Source organism: Malaya genurostris, chromosome 3 (assembly GCF_030247185.1).
Source record: "Malaya genurostris strain Urasoe2022 chromosome 3, Malgen_1.1, whole genome shotgun sequence".
Taxonomy (NCBI): Eukaryota; Metazoa; Arthropoda; class Insecta; order Diptera; family Culicidae; genus Malaya; species Malaya genurostris.
The window spans coordinates 93928355-93946119 of record NC_080572.1 but is presented as its reverse complement, the minus strand read 5'-3'; the positions used below and the strand labels follow the sequence as shown (position 1 = coordinate 93946119).

The 17765-nt window shown below is 36.2% G+C and overlaps 1 protein-coding gene across 1 annotated transcript in view; it reads right to left on the bottom strand.

Annotated features, from left to right (window-relative positions):
• Nucleotides 1–13632, bottom strand: part of LOC131438316 (adenylate cyclase type 2) — a 221295-nt gene extending 207663 nt beyond the window's left edge. Inside the window, exon 1 of the transcript XR_009230918.1 lies at nt 12206–13632. The gene's annotated coding sequence lies outside the window, so the exon portion shown is untranslated. The remainder of the gene's footprint in view (nt 1–12205) is intronic.
• Nucleotides 13633–17765: the final 4133 nt, after the last annotated feature.

The following is a 17765-nucleotide window of genomic DNA, read 5'->3' as shown; positions in this document are numbered from 1 at the left end:
TCATCGATTTTCACAAACTTATAGGTTCAAAGGAAAAGTCGTACAGTTTCATACGAAATTCCTAAATTTGTTATAGATACTACTTCCGGTTTCGCAACTACAGGATAAACAGGATTTGTAGAGTTTGTTAGAGTAGGTCCAAACAAACTTTCCTATTTCTATTTAACGCTATAACAGTTGCTTTAGCGAATTCCACAGTAATATTTATGATGTTATGAATAATATGAGAATGTTATCATTACACCACTAGTTGGATTAAAACAGGTTTTTTTTTCTATTTCAACCGTATTTCTCTAAAAAGCACGAATTCATATTTTACAACAATTTTCAAATCATATTCGCCCTTATTCTGAATAACGTCGTATCGTTTTTTCCCTCGTATTTCATTTGTATTCCCCATAACGCTAGCAAAATCAAAGGTAGCTATGATTCGATCGAATCACATTCGATCGAAAAATCAATACGTCGTTATTCAGAATAAGGGCGAATATGATTTGAAAATTGTTGTAAAATATAAATTCGTGCATTTTAGAAAAATACGGTTGAAATAGAAAGAAAAAAACCTGTTTTAATCCAACTAGTGGTGTAATGATAACTTAATTAATAACTTAATTATTAATAAAACCGTTTGGCGCCAAACGAGCTGATTTGTGCAAAAAATTCACTGAGCCTACTTAATTCACGTGTTTCTTTATTTCGAATTACATGTTCAATTAAGTAAGGGCGCCAAATGAACAGCATACAGATTTCCATTTTCCGATATATAAATTTGGGTTCAATACCGTGATGTCAAGTTATAAAACGACTATAAGATGATTAACGTTTTTTTATGATTAGTTGTTTTCCTAAAATTACAGAAATGTGAATTGTATCTTCTTGATAGATATAATTATTGCTTTCACAATGCACTGAGACAACGAACGATTCCATTCGAATTAGAAGGATGTTTTCTGTTTTTTTTCGGCTTAAATTTTTCATAAGCATTTCCCGTGCTATACCTCTGAAGGATTTTTTGGACGGGATTAAGTGTAATTTTTTCTCGAAACGACCTCCAAATTTCGTCAATTGCTTCAAATTGCAAGTCCGGTTACTTATTTGAGTCCAAACGTCTTCAATTGGCCCAAACGCGATTCGAATTATATCAACCCAGAGTATTCCGAAATTTCAAATTATTTGCATTTGAGTAACTATGAACAGTTTCGTCCAATGTACTCGAACCATCCCGTTTGCCTTCTGTTTTTAAATTACATCGATTGAACCGAGATTTGGAAACTCATCGACATGTTTACCTATTCGAATGATTCACCCTCTTGCTCATAAACCGTCAAACTGATTTTGTTGTATTTTGCTTGAATCATTTGGGATTTTTAAGAACAGGAAAAAACTTCTGTGTACGTGTGTACCTGAATTGGGGAAAAATGTTGAGATCGAATCAAAAACAATTGTCAGATGATTTATTTTTACAGAACACTCTACCATTCTACTTCACTAATCTCGAGCAATCACGAGGGTCGTTCTATTATTCTAATTTAAGAGTATTCGAAATAATTTCCATCCAAAGATAATTTTTGAGCTGTGAGAAATTCACAGGGACAGCTACAGGTACAGGAATAGAAGGAACAAGTACAGAAGCTCAGTTCAGGAAAAAATAAAGAAGGTACAGGAACAAGTGCAGAAAGTACAAAACCAAGTACAGAAATGAGGGAAAAGAGTAAAGGAAGTACTGGCACAATTGAGTGCAGAAAAAGGTACAGAATGAGCAGATGGTACAGATATAAGTACAAAAGTTATAGGACCAAATACAGAAAATTCTCGATGAAACAACAAATTTTGACAACGATCCCGCTGACTGCAAGCCAAATAATTAACTTCGAGAATTGTAAAGAAAACATATAATTAAATATTTGTATCGTCCTCTTGGATATTTGGAACAATTCCGATGTGCATTGAGATTAAGTACAAAATATGTTTTTGATCACACTAACGAATACTGTAACAAGTGTCGAAAAATACTGGAAGATTGATACTAATATATTTTTTTCGAAACTGAGACTGGATTTCAATGAATTTATAGGAGTCATAATTGCATCGTTTTGATATGCTAATATGGATTTTTCCCTAGTAGGAACCGTTATTCTAACAGGTTGGTCTCGAACATATTTTTTTGGCGGTTTATCATATACAAAAAATAAAATGTACTGCTGAGAAAACATACAGAATCTGGAACAATTTGTAAACAGCTGTGAGATGTTTATATTCAATTCAAACTTCAGCTCGAGCTAGCAACTGAAATTGACGCGTTGAGTTCTAAAGCAGAGCTGGAATTACATTTTGTTTATCTTTTCAATGGCGTGTAAACGTTGAACTGCCTGCAGTGTTTGATTTTTTCACTTCCGCTTTCAAAAATAAGCAATATTTAACTTATCGCAACGAGTAGAAGAAAAACAAACGTAAGGCGATTTGCCGAAGTCATAACCAACCGTAGCACGGTTTGGGTATTTCGACCGGAAGCAGTGCTTGACCGTTCTCATTTGACAGACTGGGGTGATGGATGATGGTGTTTTTTTTTGGCACGGCGTTCATATTTTTGGTAGTAATCGAAATGAAGTACATATTCATACATAATATGTTTAGTAATGGAATAATCATTAAAATTGTGAAACACAATGAACTTAATTTTGATTACATCCAGAAATATGTACACTGGAAAAAATTTTTTAGTGTGCTTAAAATACCTCGGTTACCCTATAAAAGGTGAACGGTTCCACCGGTTATCAAGATTTTTGCATTTCTCATACAGAAAGGCTATGCAATCATTGTGAAAACCGACTTTTGAACCGAGGCCCGGAGGGCCAAGTGTCCTATACCATTGAATTTCGTCGAGTACGTAAAATTTATGTATGTCTGTGTGTGTGTGTGTGTGTGTGTGTGTGTATTTTATCCAGATCTGGCTGCCGGTTCCGGAAATACAGGATAGTGAGTATGAAATTGCAACCTGTCATATTGAGTGACAATGCAAAAAACGTAAACAATTTTCAAATTTGATTCAAAACTGTTGCGGGTCAAATGAACCGGGTCTCAGCTCTCGGTTCCGGAAGTACCGGAAATAGTGGCCGAAAACTCAAACTCTTCATTTTCTTTGAAACAGCTGAGTCGGTTTTCACAAACTAATACTAAAATAAAATGGTCAACGTGTATAAAAATATAATTTTAAACCGTCATTTAGAGCAAAAATGCAAAAAAAAACGAGGAATTCCTATTAACTTGGGTTAAAACTGCTTAAAATTGATAAGGTTATGTATGACCAAACAAACTTTTTGTTTCTATTAAATAATCAAAGAAAAGTTTTTTAAAGAATCCCTTAGTAACTTTAATGACAACATGGTGTTTATATAAGAAAGGTATAATAACACCACTAGGTGGATTGAAACAGGTTTTTTCCTTTAATTTTATTTCCGTATTTTTTGATTTGGCCCAAATTTTGCATAAGTAATGACCGAAAATAACAATTTGCATCATCACTTTATCATTTGAACTCTAGCCTTAGTTTTGAGGAAAAATTTATATTTAACTTTAAATAAACAAATGTTTGGAATCTCTAGCTTATATTTCCTTATCGTGTCAAACTGTTTACTTAATTTAATACAATAAATAAAAGCAACATACACTCCTATAATCGTATATTTTATACAATCTGCCATATTTTTAACTCACTATTTGTAACTGGAACTTTTAATGGAATGTAAAATGAGAGTGCTTGTTTGAAATACCACTGAATTCTATTAATATTACAAACGTCCCTATACGAAGTATAACAGACGTAATAATACAAATACGTATTTCAGATGTTACTTACACTCTTCTTAGACTTTATGATACAGACTTATAAACTATCACTGAAGAAGGCTGTAACTAACATCCGACATACGTCTGTTATACTTCGTAATATTAATATTACATATATTTGTCACATACATACATACATACATACACACATATGCACACAGGAATTTTGTGGTCCCGACGAACTGAGTCGAATGGTATATGACAAAAAGTTTATAATATTAATGTTGATATAAGTCAATGGTATTTCAAATAAGTACTTTCACCTGTTTGGAAGGCGGAGTATGTTTGTTACATATTCAAATCGTTCTTGCCAAATTCTGTCATTTAACGAGTTACAGTTTTATGAATTGTGTAACGTGGATAACGTGGATTTTTTTATTTAATAATTCTAATTTTGAAGGCACAATTAGTGTATTTTCGTCACCTGTAAATTGCATAATGTTTAGCTGTTTATTGAGCTGTCCCTTGCCGGAATCTTATATCCAAAAAGCCGCATGTGGTTGGCGAGCTGCAGCACAGAGAAGACGACATATAGCAAGACGACATCACACTTTTAGGTATACTAAACATTTTTTCCAATATAACAAAATGAAAAATATGTTCTGCGATGAGGAGTTAACTATAAAAATGTAATGAACAGGCATCCAAATATGAAGAAAAGTGCCTGTTGATTACATTTTTATCGTTAACTCCTTATCGCAGAATATATTTTTCATTTTGTTATATTTGACAAAACTTTTAGTATACCTAAAAGTGGAATGTCGTCTTGCTAATGTATATGGGGCATTCCAGCGCAAATTTTTCGGTAAAGAATTTCGACACATATTTTTTCATTTCAATATGGTACGTGGAATTTTCGAAATATGATTTTTTGAAGTTTCGCGTTTACAAAAAAACAGCCTTTTTCAACAGTTTTTACTGTGAATTCAAATAAAGATACATGAAATGTGCGTCTTTTCCTTTAGCTTTCAAATAAGCGATTCCATAAAACCAACCTTTATAGTTTATTTAATGAAAAAAGTTAAAATACTATATATTTGGAAGAATCGTTCTCCAACTAAGAACATTAAACCCGTATTTATTTATTTTGTCATTAGGGTTTATATGTTAGGGTGCATCAAAAAGTCAATGTTTTCGTTTTTCTTCAAAAAGACGATTTTTTGACCTACTCTATAATGGAAATGGTCGCGCTAAAGACAAATTATAATAAAAACCTGTTTCAATTAACCTAGTGGTGTAATTATCCCTATCTCATATCTCTCATATCCTCATAAATAAATGTGTGGATTTTCGCAAAGTAATTTTCTTTGATTCTTGAAAAACAAAATGGTTTGTCCATCAACTAGTATAACCTACAGAGTGAGACAGTTCTCAGATCTGTAAGGTTATCTCTGAGAAAACAAAGTGAGTTCGACTATTTCGGGTACTTCTGAAAGCGGAATCCGGGAACGGGTATAATCAAAGTCGGTTCGGCAAAATGAGCTTGATCTATTTTTGAATCTATAGTCACAATCTCCGGTCGATAATCGAAAACCGGGAACCAGAAAAACCAAAATCATTTGTTTGGTTGTCTACTGATAATGGCTACCAAATGGAGTAGTTTCAAGGCCAGATTAGAAATTGATTTACGTTTTTTGTTTCGCCGCTTTAAGTGACGGTATCAAATTTTTATCACATTTTACCCTAGAATTCCGGAACCGGAAATCAAATCCTGATGAAATTTTAGAGTTTTGTTTGGGACTATGACACCTTTTATTTGAATCTAAGATTCTTAAAATCTGTCACGCCATCTATGAGAAAAGTGAGGAAGTAATTTGAAATTGAAACGTTTTCACTAATCTCCCTGCAATTCCGGAACAGGAAGCGGGATAAAAATAAAATTCAGGAAATTTGTATGTGGCAATTATACCTTTAATTTGAATGTAAGTTTGTCAGAATCGGTTTAGCCATCTCTGAGAAAATTTAGTGCACTTATGTTCATTTTTTTACACATATCACCCTGTAATTCCAGAACCGGAAGTCGGATTCGAATAAAATTAAGGAACTGGGTATATGGGGTTACAATACCTTTCATGAAAATCGGTTCAGCCAACTCTGAGAAAAGTGAGTGCAAAAAATTTTACATACATACATACATACACACACATACACACATACAGACATTTTGTGTATTCGACGAACTCCGGCATATCGGATTTCCCTGCCATAGACGCCGGTTTTGAACGTAAGTAAGCGATATATCAAAGGGAAAGCATCGCTCTGATTGGTCAATCGATGCAAAAGCGGAAGCACGCGAATCTATAAATTAGGTTTTGCACGATGACAACACAAATGAACTGCCGATGAATCAAGTTCATCTTTGACAGCTACCGTGTGTTTGTTTTGTTTTGCGACTGCAAATTCAAAAATGAAAAATGAGCCTCTGATGAGCTTTTAAACTGTGAACAAATACACGTCGACTGTCAAAAAAAAGTTCATTCTGTTCATTTTGTGAGGTTATGTCATGTTCGTGCAAAACCTAATTAGGTTTTGCACGAATGTAATATAACCTCACAAAAAGGAACAAAATGAATCAATTTTAACAGCTATCAGTGGTTTGTTTATGTGTTCATGGCGTTCATTCTAATTTAATTAGGTTTTGCACGATGACGACACAAATGAACTGCCGATGAATCAAGTTCATCTTTGACAGTTGCCGTGTACTTGTTTTGTTTTGCGACTGCAAGTTAAAAATTGAAAAATGCAGAAAAAGTGCCTGTTAAAAACGTATTCCACAGTGAAAATAACTAAAAAGATTGCCCTGTTTGTGTTTCCAGCATCAAGGAGCGATATACTTTATGATCAAAAAAGAACCGGAATTTTCATTTTAAAATTCCCGCGCTTGTCCAATCGGTAAACTTTTATTCTCTCAACGTTGGCAACACTTTTATACACATTCTGTCAAATTTTGATGCATATCGTACGATTAGTTTTTGTTTGCCGTCTATACAAAGAAGTTGAAAAATTTTCGGGTGGCGATTTTTATAATGGATGAAAATTTAGAACAACGTGTGTGCATCAAATTTTGTGTTGCAAATGGATTTAAGTGTTCCGAAACGTTGGAAATGTTAGAAAAGGCCTTTGGTAAATCGTGTCTAGGAAAAACACAGGCATACGAGTGGTATAAACGCTTCAAAGGTGGCCGCCCAACAACATCTGTTACTGAAGAAAACATTGAATTGGCGAAGCAAATCATGTTGCAAAATCGTTCTGTTCCGATTAGAGAGATTGCTATGTTGTTGGACATCTCTTATGGATCAACCGAACACATTTTAACTGATGTTTTGGGTTTGAAACGCGTCGCTTCTCGGCTGGTGCCAAAAAAGCTGAATTTCATTCAAAAACAGCGTCGTGTTGATGTGGCCAAAGAGATGATTTCCAACGCAGATAGTGACCCCACATTCATCGAATGCATCATAACTGGTGTGGAATGCATCATAAGCTTGTGAGGTGTGGATCTATGAATATGACGTCGAAACCGCGCAACAATCGACCGAATGGCGCTTCGAAAGCGCACCTGATTTTCAAGTAGTTCGTTCAAGTGTTTAAATTCTGAAACACAAAATCAAAAACTGGAGCAATTAACGCAAGTAAACACGTTAGTTTAGGCGTCGCCGTTATTCAAAATCATAACATTTTAATTGTTAATGATTCAGGCTAAAAGAAATTCGTTGTGCTTCTCACTGTTGTGATATTCAAATATATATCATTTGAGACATGAGTTAAAATCGCTTAAAAAAAACACCATTCCATTTAATTCATATTTGATATTTTCAAATTTTAATACATAAAGCCTAAATTTATGTTGCAAAGATTACCATCGTAGTAGAAACACGCCTGAAGTTATACCCATCAACGGCAATGCGTTACTCTTAAATCCAACACGCTCTTTGAACATAACTCATGATTTGAGTTGTGATTGCTCAAATTCATAAACTGGAACAATATGTTAAAATTTGAGTATGGATTTGAGTAAAGTAAACTCGTTGCCATGAGTTCTCTCGCATTTATTCATACATTAGAGTAAGCGTTGAGTTTTTAAACATTTGAGTGAAAAAAAAATACTTCTTGCAGTTCAGAGCGTTTTCATGCTCGGAATATTCTTATCGAAATAAAGAATGCAAGAATTCGTCGTTTTCCATTGCCGTTTCTAGATCCGGTTTTGAAAACATGAATCAACGTCAATCATCGATGTTTTGTGGTTTCAATTATGCTTAGTGAAAAACCCAACATAAGGATATCAAAATAATTCAATTTTGACTCCAAACCGTTCAAAAGGAAACGGTTTTGAATCACTATTTTACGCATTCAAAAGAAAGAAAAATAACTTCGTATATGAAAATAACGAAGAAAAGTTCCTACATTTCGAGAGCAAGGAACTCAAATTTCCAGTTGAACTTACTCAAATTTTGAACAAAATATTGTTTTCTTCTTTTGAGTAAAAATTACTCAAGTTTGGACAATTTCGTCCCTTATCTCAAAATTGAGTAGATAGGTGGTAACTCAAGTTTAGAGTACGTGCACTTTTACAGAATTTGAGTGAAGTGTCACTCAATTTTGAGTTATGTTCAATGAGGGTGTAGCGAAATCAGTCCAAATGGATCACGATCCGATGGTGTATTATGATAATATGAAAATACAATATTTTTCCCAAATCATGACTCTTTTTTGCTTATTTCTAGAATCGGAAATTTTGCCCGTGAAATTTCAACCATTCTCCAAACATTTGCCGAGAACTAGATTTCAGAGTAATAATATTACGTCAATATACAAGAGTGACAAAAAATTATTACTGATTTCGCGAAGTGTTTTTGAAGGATAGTTATTTGATAAACCAAACAAGACAACAACAAAAGAGCCTCAACTTGCTCGAAAGATTGAAAAGTTCATAATTAGAGAGTAAACATTATTGCGACGAAATAGTACATTTAAGATTTATAATTTAAGCATAAATTTTCCCAAAATAATGCAATTGTTCAAATTTTTGAAAACAATCACATATAAAATTTGATGAAAACACCCAACGTGACAAAATTGTCATGTTAAGGGCAAATTCAGATTTTGGTATTCGAGCTCGCAAAAAAAAATTTTTTTAGGAGCATGGGAAAAGCCCGCTGGATTGGATGAGGTCCGCGACGAAAACAGCTTTCAGTGTATCACGGCGGACAGATAGCAAATCGAGGTGTACGAGCCTACATCGATTTTCGTAGCTTGGGAGATTCAATGGATCTCTCCAGGGCAGGCGACGCAAAGCAAAACGAATGAACTTGCGCTGAACAGTTTCAATGCGCAGCTTATCAGTTTGGTAATATGGTGCCCAAACAACAATAGCATACGCCAGTGTAGAACGAACTAAAGCGCAATATAACGATTTCAGGTAGTATATGTTATTGAAATTCTTTGAGATGCAAAAGATGAAACCTAGCATCTTGAATGCCTTAGAGAGGGTATATTCTATGTGACCTTTGAAACTAAGTTTTGAATCCAATAACACACCTAGATCCTTAATTGATGTCTTCCGTTTTAGTACAGCTTGCGAAATAGTGTAATCATACGTGATCGTGGTTCGTTTACGAGAAAAGGAAATAACGGAACATTTAGAGGCGTTCAGGACCATCCTGTTGACGTTGCACCAGTTGGAAAATACATCCAGCTGTGACTGCTAGAAATTTGAGTCTTTCCGATCTTTGATGAGATGAAACAGATTCAAATCGTCATCATTTAGGTATAGCAGAAATATGAATGGTCCTAGATGGCTTCCCTGAGGAACGCCAGAGCTCAGCCAGATATGATTCCATCCAATTGAGAAAAGGGCCGATAAATCCAAGCCTGTCGAGCTTTGCAATTGCTATTTGGTGGTTAATCTTGTCGAATGCAGCAGTGAAATCTGTATAGATGGCATCAGCTTGATCTTGCGATTGCATAGATCGAATGATATATGATGTATATAGAACAAGATTTGTAGACGTAGACCGTTTAGGCATTAAACCGTGTTGAGTATCAGATATGTAACTGGAGCAGTTGTGAGTTATGAAGTCCAGGATTATTATTTCAAATAGTTTTGAAACTGAACATAATGCAGCAATTCCTCGATAGTTTGAAATAAAGGGATTTAACGCCTTTCTTATAAACGGGAAAAACGTAAGAGTTTTTCCAAGATTCGGGAAAAAATTCAAGCTGGAGAGATAGGTTGAACAGTTTTGTCAAAGGTACAAGAAGACTTCTTCAGCATTTTTTCAACACTAATGACGGAATTCCATCAGGGCCGGAACTTAATGATGATTTCAGTTTCAAAAATGCATTGTTAACGTCAGCAGTCGTAATCGTAGGATGAGGACCAAACGATGAACGGAGTGGAACATTGCTGGTGGCCAAGAGAATATCCTGCGTAGACAAAGTTTCTTTGGAGAAAACACTGCTAAGTAACTGCGGAATAGGTAACAAACACTAGAAGTAGTCGAAGCATCCAGTTCACCAAAGAACATATGAGTTGGTAATCCCGATTCATTCCTCTGATCGTTGACATAGTTCCAAAAACGTTTGGGATTATCTTTAAGATTATTCTGGATGTTGCGTTGGTAGTTATAGTAGAGCGCCTTATTCAGTCGTTTATAACGGTTGTTAACAAACACGTAATGTGATCTTAGTTGAAGAGAAGGATGCTTTGTAAGTTTTTTAAAGGTAGACCTTTTTTCACGTTTATAGCGTTTTAGACGTGAGTTTGACCAGGGAGGATAAATTTGTTGACGACACGTTTTCTTTGGAACGAACTGGTCAATTGCATAAAGTACAATATTCGTCCAAACTGTGGCAGCGATGTTGCAGTCGTTGTCCGATAATAGCGAACACCAATCAAGTGATAACAGAAACCTATTCATCGCCTCGAAGTTACCTTTCTTGTAGTTGTAATAAGTAGATTCTGATGTATTGTTAAAGATTAGTGGCGAAGATTCCATTAAAGAAATGTGGAGAGGTGGGTGATGACGACAGAGTTTAACCAGCGGTTCGGGGGCTGCACCAACTAAACAGAAATTCAAAAGCTCCTGACTGGCAAAACAAAGATCCAGAAGGCGATGATTGCTGTTGTAATGATCATTCAATTGAACTAGACCAGCAGTGTTATAGTCGTCCAGTAATCTATGATAAACAGTGCTATTCAAGGAGTCAGCATTTGGATACAAATAATTGGAAACGGAGCGAATCCATTTAACACCAGATAAATTAAAGTCGCCTAGAATCATTAACTTATCGTTCAAATCCATTTGGTTAGTAACTAGCAAGAACGAATTCAAATGTTGCTGAATCAATCCCATATCGTTGATGGGATCAGGCGGTATGTAAATTACACAGATAAAAAGTGTGCAATTTGTTAGTGTAAGAGCAACCCATAACTGTTCAACACTAGTTCAGTTCGGAACATGTAGCAAACGAGAATGAAAATTTGAGCGACAGGCCTACAGAACTCCGCCGCCGCTTTTTTAAAGCTGTTCAGCTCGTTCCGATCTTGCCTGTATACCGAATACGCATTTCCAAAAATTTGCTTTGATAGTGTGCTACTGTTCAGCCAGGTTTCGATGAATATGTATATGTCGGTATTGATCGGATGTAAGATTTTTGAACAAAACAGAGGAAACATGTTCTAGAATGAAATACTAGTGAATAGTTATAGCCTTTTCCTACATATTTGATAGTTAGAATAGTTACAGCCTTTCCTCCTAGTCGCAAAACATTGGTTTTGTGTCATAAATTTTCTACATATCTCAAAGCATCCCAATTTATAAAAAAATTTGAGAGTTTATTTGTCATTCAAGAATTTTCAAATTTCGAGCTGTAACTCTAGATTTACTGAGGAATCTAATAAAATTAAAGATTTTAGTTGAATAAAATTTTGTTTCTAAGGTTTTTGTCACTTTCGCACCATTGTGCGCAGGATCCCGGCCACTGCCTGACAGTGATTGCACCATACCACTTACCCATGTACGTTCTAGCTCAAATTATTCTTAGGAACTTTTTTGAGAAGCTAAGTGCTTAATTCGATGGTGACCCATTTCCCATACAACCCAATAGCGGCATCCTAGTGCACATAGCACAAAACAAACATATCTGATGTTTTCGAGCCAGGAAAATATTTTCCCAAAAACTCTACCACGGTTTGGGGAACTTATTGTTATTCATTTCAAATGTATACCGGTCTGACGGCGTTTGAACAAAATTCAACCATGAAATACCATAGAGGTTTTTATTCTCATTATAAATGTTCATCAACGCGTTCAAATGACAGATAAAATTGTATGCTTGAGCACGCTCAAGATATACTCACGTTTTCGCGCAAAACTAACTGTGGCGTATCAACTCGAGACAAAGCCTGCCCTGTAGTGACGACACTGATTCTACACACTTTTTTTTGCCGCTCGTCCGTTTCAAGTCAAGCTGAAACGATTCACTAGACGATCATCGGAGATTCTGCCGTGAATATTTCACACATATTCGCCGGTTCTCTTCACCGCACACTTCTGCCGCTCGTCTGACCGTTTCACATCGGCGTAGTTCAACACTGAACCCATCACTCGTCACATGAGAAAAATAACACCATTCACAAAAAAAACACGAAAATTATCAAAACAGTTGCAACGACAACAACAACAAAAAGCTATCGATGTGGTAGGTCTGTAATTCATACATTTTGTCGTCGTCGATGGCCGGATTTGTTGGCGGTCTGATCATCATCACCTAATGATGGTTAATATGGCTATTATTATGGTAGAAGAATTCATTTTATCGTTCCTTTTCAGGTACGTCGCTCCGTAACGATTAACACGCGTCGGTCGATCGGTAATAACGCAAACGATCGAGGTACTGGGCACTTGTTTCCACAAACTAGCTGACGAGGAGCTGGTAAAAATGTACGACTTGTACACGTGCTGGACATTCAATACTATCCGATTGAGTAGAAAGAATTTTAAAATCTGCTAACACACTGTTGGAAAACTGTGATAATCACTTTTCATCAATATCTTAAGCGCAGCATCGGTTGCAGGTGCAAAACGGTTTTGCACTGATTACTTATAAATGAAGTATCATATTTGAACTCAAAACACATGCACGGGTTCGTAATGATTCACTCGATTTGCACGATTCCGATTGGCAGAGAAACTCTTTTTATCCGAATACTTCTCTTTCCTTGTACAATTTAAGTTATCGAACACTTCATTTCTAACTTAATAAATCACTTGTACGATGACCTATCGCAACAGAACAACCCGGCAATGAAGAAAGTGATTGACAGCAACGCTACACCGGCACTCCACGATCGACACCGTCAAGCTAATAAACCACCTCCGTTCACCACAAGCACCGATTGGCCGAATGATGATTCGCGCGTGAGTCTGCCAGGGTTAACCGCAACGCTTAGTCGATCAAATGATGTACCCGTTCGGCTGGAGACCGTTTTTTGTTTGCTTGTGTCCCGTGAACCAACGTATCAGATGATTATGGGAAACATGCCAAAATAGCCAGAGAGATAAATGGTGCTTGTGTTTTTACCATTTATCAGATACAGCCAGTGAACGTACACTGGCTTGACATTGTATTATCTGCATTCTATGGAATCGCGTCACGGATGGCGAACCCACACTAACATGCCGCTATCACTGCGTCCGGCCGGGGCTTAAGTACGAATCGGACTGTCAGCCGGTGATACAACAGCGATAAGACCGACTAACGCCGAAAGGTAACAATCGATGCGGGATCGCGAAATCGTCCTAGCGGTTCAAGGCGCGAGTGAGAGCTAACTGACGCTGCTAGAGCTAGCGTAGGAGTTGTCTGACCGGCTAGTCAGTAAAACAGTGACGACGAATGCGTTGGGTTTGTTGGCAACGGCGGATGGTTATCGAAGGAGGTGCACGGTTGTTTGCTTGATGCTCGTTTCTCAGAAAATCTTTTTTTTAGTTTGGACTCAACTTTCACGCCGACGCACTACTTGGTCATGGTTATACATTATTGTTTTGATGAAAACTATCAAAGCGAGAATACACTTTCTTCAGAGTCGAGAATATTTCCGGATATTGAATAAAATGTTGTTGTACGAAAAACTGTTTTTATTCCTCTTGTGGTATTATGACGCCTTTCTCGTGTTATTGTGGGATTCTTCAAATCATTTTTCATCGACTCTTGAGTAAAAGCAAAATAGTTCATTTTACCTGCAAATGAAAGGTAAGAAGGATTCTTTACCTTCATTTGAATTCTCACTCTAATTGATTCGGTTTGAACTTTTAAAACCTTCACTCTGTAATTCCGGAACCGAAAGTTTGATCCGAATAAAAAGCAATAGCTGCTTATGAGACCGCTACACCGTTCATTGGACCCTGAGTTTGTAAAACTTTTTCTAACCATCTCCGAGAATGTCAAGTGAGATTTGTTTCGATGTTTCCACCCATAATTTCCGGTACTTCCGGAACCGAAAAATGTTAACCGGTCCCAAGTAGCAAATGTAACTTATTGAAATTTCAAGATTGTTTTGCAATTGGTATTTTCGTTCAATTTTTCTTCCATAAATATGTTTATTTCTTAAGGCAATTTACATAAGTTTTTCTTCGCCGTGGCATCACTTTTACATAGAATTCTTATCCTAATATAATACTAATATAGTCACAACGATTTGAGTTTAATAAAACATATTCCTCTTATTTTTTAAATATCAGATTATTTGAACCAAACGATTAACTGCTATAAATTATAAAATAAGCTGAAATTTTTATACATTTCGTAGCCTATTTTGAGTTTGTTTTTATCAGTACATCATTTTTATTAAAATTTTACTATTGGATGAACTAATGGGTCAATTATTAAATTGAAACTTAAAATGTCTTTATGAAATGATAAAGAAGTTTCATGTAAGAAACGTCACGACAAGCAAGAATGCGTCGAACTGGGACATTGGATAGTCTACCTTGGGTACGCAAAGAATTTATTAGTTGAGATCTGACATCACGATACTCCACGCATGTCCAAACGACATGATCAATATCGCGAAACCCTTCGCCACAAGCACAATGATTAGTCTCGTAAAGTCCAATTCGAAGGAGATGTGCATCTAACGTGTAGTGATTGGACATGAGTCTGGACATCACACGAATGAAATCCCTACTCACAACCAGTCCCTTGAACCATGCCTTTGTCGATATTTTAGGAATAACTGAGTGCATCCACCGACCCAGATCATCTTTATCCCAAGAAGCTTGCCAGCTGTTTTTTGGCGAGACGCGCTATAGAATTCGTTGAAAGCAATCGGTCTCTCATAAATATCACCCTCAATAGCATCACGTTTGGCTAAAATATCGGCTCTTTCATTGCTTGGAATGGAGCAATGAGCCGGGACCCAAACTATTGTGATTTGATAATTATTGTTCAATATGACGTTCAGGCACTGTTTTATTTTGCCCAAGAAAAACGGTTCATTTTTGCCAGCAGCGTTTGAGCGAATGGCTTCAATTGCACTCAGACTATCTGTGAAGAGAAAATAATGGTTTGGAGATACACTGAAGTCTTTTTTTATGCGAGTTTACGTACCTCATAAAAAACAAATAACTCTGAAACTTTACATAAAAAAAACCGCACGAATCAAGATTGTCTGTGCACGGTTCGTGAGCATTTAGAAAATCAGGATCAACAACCTTGCTACCTGGAAAGTGTTGTTCGAAGAGACAGTTAACAGATCGGCTGAAAGGTTCGTATCGTTTCTATGAGAGGGCGCCACTAGAATTAAATCCATACCATTTTAAGTTAGTACCAACCATCAAAAGATACGTGTATAAATTTGACAGCTGTCTGATTATTAGTTTGTGAGATATTGCATTTTGAGTGAAGCTACTTTTGTTATTGTGAAAAAAATGGAAAAAAAGGAATTTCATTAAAAAGGGGCTATCAATGGTACTATTGTTTGGAGAAGACTCCCTAATAATGCTATGCGTAGGAAAAGAATCTGGACAAACGTTCCTCGCAAAATTAAATATTCATCGGTTCGAGTATTTCTCACTCTCATTTCCTACGTTACAATTCCTCATTCGTCTGGCCGTATTCCAAAGAGTGCTCATTGAGGTTTCTTTTGACAAACCTGCGACAAAATGTCTCCAATAGCTGCTTTTCTTGACCCGAAGTATGTTGCTGTACTTGGTTTCTAAAACCAAGAATTTTTCAAAATTCTGAGGAGTTCTTCCTCCTCGTTTTAAAAACGTCTTGAAAGCATTTTGTTTCGCGTGTTTAGCATCTGAGCACTCTTTGTCCCACCAAGGGTTTGGAGGCCTTCTGTTAGACGATGGACCAAGAAATCGTTTGGTTTGGGCTTGTTCTGCGGCCTCTAGAATCGAACAAACGAGGAAGTCATATTCTTCAAGTGAGGGGAGCTCTTCCATTGAATTTAAGACACTTGACATATTACTTTGGAATGTAATCCAGTCAATATTTTTTGTCAAATCATATGGAATATTGACTGAATTATCAATTAGCATTTGTTATTGCTAATTGAGATGATGATTGGTAAATGGTCGCTACCGTGTAAATCAGGAAATGTTTTCCAGGTACAATCTAGTCGAATTGAAGACGAGCAAAGAGATAAGTCTAATGCAGGAGGTCTTGGAATCCTTGTCATGCTACCCATATTCAATACTGTCATGTTGAAATTGTCGCAAATATTATACATTAAGAATGATCTGTTATCATTGAAAACGGAACCCCACATCATTCCGTGCGAATTGAAATCTCTCAGAATCAATCGTGAAGCAGTGGGCTTCGGCCATTTCATTAAGCTGTCGCTGTCCAACTTGTGCTCTTGGAGGAATATATACCGAAGCAATGCAAATGTTATACTAGAAGTCGAAGGAATGTTTAATCTATAAAAGGAATAACATTTCTTAATTCCTAAAAGCACTCCACCTTACGGAGAGTCTCTATCGAGACGTATAATGTTAAAGTCATTAAAATTTAAGGCCATGTTTGATGTGAGCCATGTTTCGCACAAAGCAAATACATCACATTTTTGACTATGTAATAAAATTTTATATGAATCAAGTTTTGGCATGATGCTTCGACAATTCCACTGCAGGACAGAGATTGATTCATTTGCGGCGGGTGATAAATTGTCCATCAAATAATACAAATCCTGAGACAATTGGCCATTGAGTAACTGTTTTAAAAAAGATCTAGCTATTGGGAGGAATGCCATTATGAGGGTCTTTAGTGGTTCAGAAATATTGAATGCTATGAAAATCCATTCTACAATTACCGAAAACTTCAGTAATCCTGATGGTGGGTGTGAAACGGAGCTCACTGGATTATTGTCTTTTCTTGTGCTAGTTCCTGGATTGGTTTGTGAATTTGACAGAGCAGGAGGCACAGTTTTTGGTTTTTAAATTTGGCTTTTTAGATTTAACACGGGGATTTTTTTTTGAAGGTGTAATTTTAGGTGTCTTTTTTGGTATTTTGTGGTTTGTTAATCTCCTCCTTGCAGTCCCTTGAGGAGTGACAATCGAGGTAACTTCACTATTTCCGTCAGAATCAGATCGTTTTAAGCATTTCTGCATATGTGCGCTTAGACCGTGCTTTTAAAGAAAGCTTCATTTTGTCTTGACGCAACTTTAAGTCGTTAGCCTGCTTTAAGGTGAAATGTAGCGGAATGCGCGAATCACGTTTTTGATCAATTATTCAAAAACTAGACCGATTTTCGAAAAACCAAAAACACTTAAGTTTTCGAAAACAAATTGGTCACAAATAAGTATTCCTAAAATTTTGAAATTTGGTTTGCCGAGCCGTAATTGGTTCTTGAAATGTATACAAAAGGTTACTGTTCCGTTCCACGGGGATGGTTTTAGAACTGAAAAATAGTG